This window comes from Eptesicus fuscus, chromosome 18 (genome assembly GCF_027574615.1).
Source record: "Eptesicus fuscus isolate TK198812 chromosome 18, DD_ASM_mEF_20220401, whole genome shotgun sequence".
NCBI classification, from domain to species: Eukaryota; Metazoa; Chordata; class Mammalia; order Chiroptera; family Vespertilionidae; genus Eptesicus; species Eptesicus fuscus.
The window spans coordinates 37,478,722-37,485,920 of record NC_072490.1 but is presented as its reverse complement, the minus strand read 5'-3'; positions in this window follow the sequence as shown (position 1 = coordinate 37,485,920).

The window sequence follows — 7,199 nt, the reverse complement described above, 5'->3', positions numbered from 1 at the left end:
TGTTTTCTGGCTAGCATTTTTCTTTCAGAAAAAAACTTTCTGCCCTGAAAGTTTTTTGTTTACCACCAAGTTGTGGGGTGATTAGTTACACAGCAATAGCTAACTGATACAATTTGAATTTCTCTCAAGTCATGGAAGTGCCTGTGCTGGGTCCATGCTACAAAGATATACTAAAGTAACACAATGTAGTTAAAGCCCTTTCATTGAGTTTCTCTTCACTTCTTTTCCTAATACATAGATCAAGCCCACACTCCATGCCCAGAGAGTGTTTATAGATCTCATACTCCTTTCCAAATAAAAATAGAAAAAAAGGGAAAGAAAGAAAAAAACAAAACTAGAGAGCTCTTCTTATGTGAAAGCAAGGAATTGTTTGTACAGGAAAATGTGTGCTGAAACCCATTAATTTTTTCCTTTGCTTTTACAGCACATTAGGTTTTTCATCCAAGATTTATTGTTATGAGACATATTAACTGTGGCAGGCTGAGTTTCAATTAAAGACAGAAGGCGAGGGTCATTTACCTACAACTAAATTCTTCTTCAATAATAACAGACTCATGAGCAAAAGGAACTTGCTGCAAGGAGAATATGACAAATTGTTACCATAGCTGTCATTTTTATTCAGACACAATGGCCCTTGACCAGAAAACCATATTAGCTCAAAACATGATATAAAACCCACTGCTAATACCAGGAAATGTTTCTTGCATGTGGGGGATTCTCTATTGAAATCAGCAACCATGATGATAGGGAAAAAATACCCGAGTTTCTTGACTTATTATCTCTCTTGACAGGATGACTTGGCATATTTCAGTTTTACAAAATAACAAAATGCTATCATAAACTCTGAAAATAAAATTATAGTCTACATTTTAAAAGCAATACCACCAATTAAATACTGCAGTTGCGTGTGGGGTTCAATGATGACAATCCTTTTCAAAAGAAAGTATCTCACAGGAAAAAGAAGACCGATGGTATCTTGTGGCTCCTTCACAGCAGGTCACTTTGCATTCCTTACTCTCTTTTAAATGCTATCGACAGAGCACCCTCTCAGCCTTTCCTTCCTCTCCATTTCTCATATTTCTTGGCCCGTTCGCTTTGTTGATTTCAATCACTTGGCCCCTTCTAATTCCTCCTTTCCTTCAACCTTAGTCCTCTCTTTTCTGCCTTACCTGATACACAGAGTATAACTGCTCCTCACATGACAGCCCTGCATTTCTCTGGTGTCAGCACAAAGAAAGAATTCTCTCTCAGACAGGGTCCAGTTACCCTGCTATTTCCCATGTCTTTCTTTTCTCAAAGATACAAGTTTCTCTGGCCCTGTTTCTGTCTTTCCAAGGCATCCCATCCATGATAAAAGAGTGAGAGTATATTTGTGTTCAGACAGAGTGAAAGTAGAATTAACCATAAGCAACTTTTAAACAGCTCTTTCAAATATTTCCCTAGAGTGGTAACAAATGTAGCTTCTAACATATGAAGTGGAACTCAATTCAAATCAACAATTACTAGCATCTACGCCTGCCACACCTCATGCTGGGCATAGAGATTCACATAAGGCTTAGGCTCTGCCATGAAGGTGAAAACTTTGCAGAAATCATAAAGAAAAGCAAAGAACAGTCAACCGTTTTGTTTTTGTTTTGTTGTTAATCCTCACCCGAGTATACTTTTCCATTGATTTTTAGAGAGAGTGAGAGGGGAAGAGACAGAGAGCAACATCAATGTGAGAGAGACACATTGATTGGTTGCCTCCTGCACCACCCCAGCCCAGGATCAAGCCTGCAACCGAGGTACACGGGCTAATGCTCCATCCACTAAGCCAAACCTGCCAGGGTAAGAGTCAACCGTTTTGAAATCAGACAACCAATGGGTCTGGGCTGCCTGTCACTACTTGAGCCAATTAAACAGAGACAGGGTTGAGTCATATATGAGCGTTTATTCCTATAATGCCGGCAGTGTAGGAGAGCAGCAGGTCATCCATGAAAATCTGCTCTGCACACCCCCATAAACCAGCTGCTTATATGGGGTAGAAGGACAAAATTACAAGGGGAAGTAGGCAAAAGGAATAAAAATGGGTAAAATGGTTATAGATTATAGGCAATGCGGGCTGGGGGTTTGCAAAGGGCAGCGGAGGAGCCTCCAGTTTCACCACAAGGTTGTTAATCTTTCCATGACAACAGGCAGCTCTTAACTCACTGGGGCATACAACTCCCAGCCAGATCAGAATATGCTTTCTTTAATCAGAACAAAACAATCAGAGTTAACAGTATGATTAATATTTCTTATAACTATAGCTAGTCTCTACTGTTCTATTTCTGCCGCTAACAGTTTGATGGAAAACCTAGTAAATATCAGCTGAGTATCGCCAGTTGGAAAGAAATTATCAGTACTACTGAACTTCTGTTTCCCCATTTTTAATATAGGTATAATGATATCCTATATAATAAAAGCCCAGCAACCGAACAGCAGAACAACCAGAATGACCAGTCGACTAGTCACTATGACACGCACTGACCACCAGGGGGCAGACACCCAACGCAGGAGCTGCGCCCAGTGGTCAGTGCGCTACCACAGTGGGAGCGCCACTCGGCTGACTGGGATGAGTGGCTGCTCCTGCTGCGAACCCCAGGCTAACGGGCAGGAACCCAGGCTGTGATTGTTGCCTCCTTGCCCCAGGCTCCTCCTCCTCACTCCCTGCCACCTCCTCCGGATGCCCGCAGGCCAAGCAACACCACTGCTGGGCTCACAGAGCTGACCCCGGAGGCTGGGAGGTGGGTTTGTGGCTGCTGTGGGACTGAAGCCTACTCCGTAGCCTCTCAGTGCTATTGTCCCTGGGCCCAGCCCCAACTGGGTCCTGTGGAGAGGCGAGTGCTCTGGCTCCACAGAAGATGCCAAACCAGGGAGCAGCTGCTCAGAGGGCGGGTCCACAGCTGCTTGGCAGACTGGAATGAGTGGCACTCCCATAGCAGGCCAATCCCCGCAGGCCATGCCCCCCACCAGTGCACAAATCCCATGCACCAGGCCTCTAGTTAATAATAATACTTGATTCATAGGATGATTATGCATCAAATTAGAATATGATTTAATGTATCCTGCAACTGTGCAATTGAATTTCAGTTACATTCAGTGAGCATTATTCAGCACCTACCTTCGGCCAGGTCCTGTGCTAGAGAGACTGAAAATAAAAAGGAATCTATAATCCCTTGAAACTAAAGAACCCAAGGTCTAAGGGAGTAGAGAGACATGTAAAAATATATAATACAGATATAATACAGTGTGATTATGTGCTGTAATAGAGATAAAGATAATGTACCAGGATTTAAAGAAAGAGATGAGATTATCCAGCCAGGAGTATGGAGAGTAGGGGGAAAATGGAAAAGGGCATCAAAGGATGCTATAGAAACAGAATAGATAATAATAACTATCTCTCATTAAGCCCGTTCTATGTACTAGTCACTGTTAGGTACTTTATAGACAATATTCTTCTTTTTTTTTTTTTAATCCTCACCCAAGGATATTTTTTCCATTTATTTTTAGAGAGAGTGGAAGGAAAAGGGAGAGACAGAGAGAAACACCGATCGATTGGTTGTCTCCCACATCCCCACCTGACCAGGGCCGGGAGCCTGCAACCAAGTACATGCTCTTGACCGGAATCTAACCCGGGACCCTTCAGTCCACAGGCCGACACTCTATCCACTGAGCCAAACTGGCTAGGGCAACAATATTCTTAATAAGTAAAGACTACATTGAGGGTTCCCCTTCTTGAAAACATTGTATCCCGTTAACATTGGCCATATAGTGGCTATCAAGTCTATTAGCCTGGAGAGACTAACAGCTGATTGCCCAGATGGAAGGTGGGGGGAAAGCACTGAAATAAAAGTGAAAAGTGATGGGTCCTCATCCCACTCTGTTGCTATGTAGCCCTAGGGATATACCTTAGCTTGCTAGTCTTCAGTTTTCTCATCTACAAAATGAAAATTTAATACCAACTGACCTTGTAAGGTTTGGGGGATAATGAATATGCAAAAGACTTTCAAGTTGTTGAGTGTTCTTCAAGGTAAGGCCCAGGGTGGCAATACACTTGCCAACTGGGGTCAGAGAGGTAACAATTTAGCAAAGCAGGTGAATAATGAGGAAGATAAACTTAGCTGTCTGACCTTGTAGGCCAGAGACTAGATATGCCCATAATTTCAATGCCATGCCAGGTGCATTTTTTAATTGGATAGAACTGTGTTGTTTTCAAGGCCAGCAGCGAGATAACCACTAAGTGCACATAGGGCTGGCTCTTTAATAAAAAGGGAAGTTCTGCTTGTAGCCTTGCTTAGAATTTGAATTCATTTTCTCTAAGCCCACTGGTGAATAAAGTATGACTCCAAACTCAAAAAAAAACAAAAACAATTTAGCAAAGCAGGGCTGTGGGAACTCTGCCAACTATTGTATCAGTTAGCTATTGCTGCATAACAAATCACCCTACAACTTAGTGGCTTAAACCAAAAATAGTATATTACTTTTCTCTGTTTTATAAGTTTGCTGGGTAATTTTTCTGCTGGTCTTGACTGGGCTCCTCATATGGTTGGTGCTGAGTGTTCATTTGAAAGGCTGGCTGGAGGCTGGGCTCATTTGGGACAGTAAGGCAGCTACTTTTTGTTAATGTTCAATGTTGCCATGTAGGAAAGTGGGCCCCTTGCTACCAACCTATTGTTCTTGAAAAACTGAAATATTTGTGTGTGTGTGTGTGTGTGTGTGTGCGCGCGCACACATGTGTGCACGTAAATGTGTGTGTACACAAGTGCGTTAAGTCCCTGACTTTTAAATATTATTTTCCATTTTTAATGGAAAATGTTAGACCCTTCCAGAGCAAGGACAGTGGGCCAGGTACAGAAACTCACCATCAGGATTTTTAAATGCTTTGCAAGTGACTCTAATTTGCAGCTATGGGATTTCACTCGGGCCTGGAAACAAGGGAGGAAAGAAACTGGTAACTGTAGCTGTCTCTAGAGGGGAAAGCACTGGGGAACGAGAAGACTGGGAAAGAATCTCACCTTCTTAAATTCTCTTTTACGGTGGGCACTTCCTGCAGGTCTTCCTTAACTTCCAGCAGATTAGCATTCCAACCACTTACCACAGAGCACAGTGCTCAGGGATGAACGCAATTCAATGCTCTTCAGGACTTCTTTGGGGGGAAGGTTATTTTTTAAAGAATTAAAAAACTAGAGAAGGGGGGAGGGAGAGATGAGAAAAAGAAAGAGAGCTGGGTAGAATGTGAATGTATAGGGAAAAGGACAGCTATGTTCTAAGCAAAAGAAACAGTGTGGACAAAGGCTGGAGGTGAATTCTGTAAGGGTGTTTACAAATAATGAAAAGCCAGTTTACCTGGAACATGGTCCCTACAGCTTTGGAGCTCAAATCTTACTGGGTTGTTTGGAAAATCAAATGAAATCATATGTACAAATTATAAGGCATAGTGGTTCCTGCATAGAAAGAATGCATAGAATAAATGCTAGTTTCCATCTACAGGGTAGCAGATAAGTCACCCCCAAATATGCCTCTTTTGCATATGGATCATTTTGAGCTAAAGGCAACTGAGAACCAGCAAAGTCAAGAAAAGCTCTTTACCTACCCCTAACTGCCTAAATATAGAGTATAAATTTCCCCATTTGCAAAGGAAGTTTACATTTATAAAGGAAATTTTCATTTATAAAGGTGCCTCTGAATCAGGAAGAGAGATAACTTTTATGACCTGAGAGGCTCTTACCTGCATAACCAGACAATCCATATTTACCATTTATTTCCTCCCTTATACCTTCCCATAACTTGCTTCCCTTACGCAGAAGCGCCAAACCCTTTTTCCTTTGTCTAGCACAGGATGGTATATAAACCTCAAGCATCTGGCTACCTCGAGTCTTATTTTTTTGTGAAACTCCCATGTGTACCTATGCAATTTAAACTGTCTCTTTTCTTTTGTTAATCTATCATCAGTTTGATTCGAGGGCCCAGCCAGTGAATCTAAGAGGATAGAGGAAAAACGGGTGTTTCCTCACCTGCACCTCCTTCCTATAGACCAGTGGTCAGCAAACTGCAGCTCTGTTGACTAATAAGTTTGCCGACCACTGCTATAGACCATGAGACAAACTCAAGTGCCTTTATGTGATCCACTCAGGGCCAGCCAATAGTTTCCAGGAGGGGATGCAGGTCCAATGTTCCAAATCTTCCAGTTTTAAAGAGAAACAATGTTAGCAACTGAATTCCTAACCCTGGGAGAGCAAATAAATAGACCCACCCAGGGCCTGCCCATTTGCAACTTCTGTTACAGAATAACTCCAAGAAGGCAGGGCATTCAAATAACCCCCAGTTTTAAGCACCCTCTGAGGCATTATGCAGGAAGACTAAGGAACCTCCAGTAAAATCCTTATTTCACTCCAGCTCAGACTCAATCAATCAGCCTAACTCTCTTCACGCTCCAATGAAACAGCAACCTGGTGTGACAGGATCATTATCACCAGAGGAAGGGACAATCTCACCACGGGTCATCAGTTTGCATTATATAAATGAATCTAAGGGCTCCATATGAGGAAACAATGAAAAAGCACTCAACAGGGCAGTGAGGTGCAAGCAGTTCAGGAACCAAATTGTGCTGATGGGACTTAAAGGGCCAATCAGAAATACACAGGGAACATTCAGTCAGCACTTTCAGGTGATATTTTCCCAGTGGCTATGGCTTTCATATTTCCTTTATCTCTGACTCATTCTTTCTGGTTCAATCTATTTTGTTTATAGATTTAATATCTGGCACTATTCCTCCAAAGAGCTCATAATTTTCCTCTGTCTTCTCTTCCCCCTCCTGTTTCAGAGCAGGGCAGATGGAAAACCAATAATAAACAATGACACATGTACAAAAAGACATGGATATGTATGTTGCTTCAGTTTGGGGCCCCAATGAAGTTGGCCTAACAGACACAAGGCTGGAGGTGCCTCATCCCTACCAGAAGAGGCTAAGTATTATTGATGGACATACACCTTGTTTATAAAATGCACTATTTATAATTCTGTGTTACACACCCACACTTCCCCCTTTACTTCGTTTCTTAAGGGTAATTGAGCATTTGTGAGTCAGAAATGACCCTAACAGACCCGAGTCATCTAGAAGTCTAACTCTGGAAAGACCAACATCCAATAGTCTTCTTACCTATTGGAAAGATTTGGTG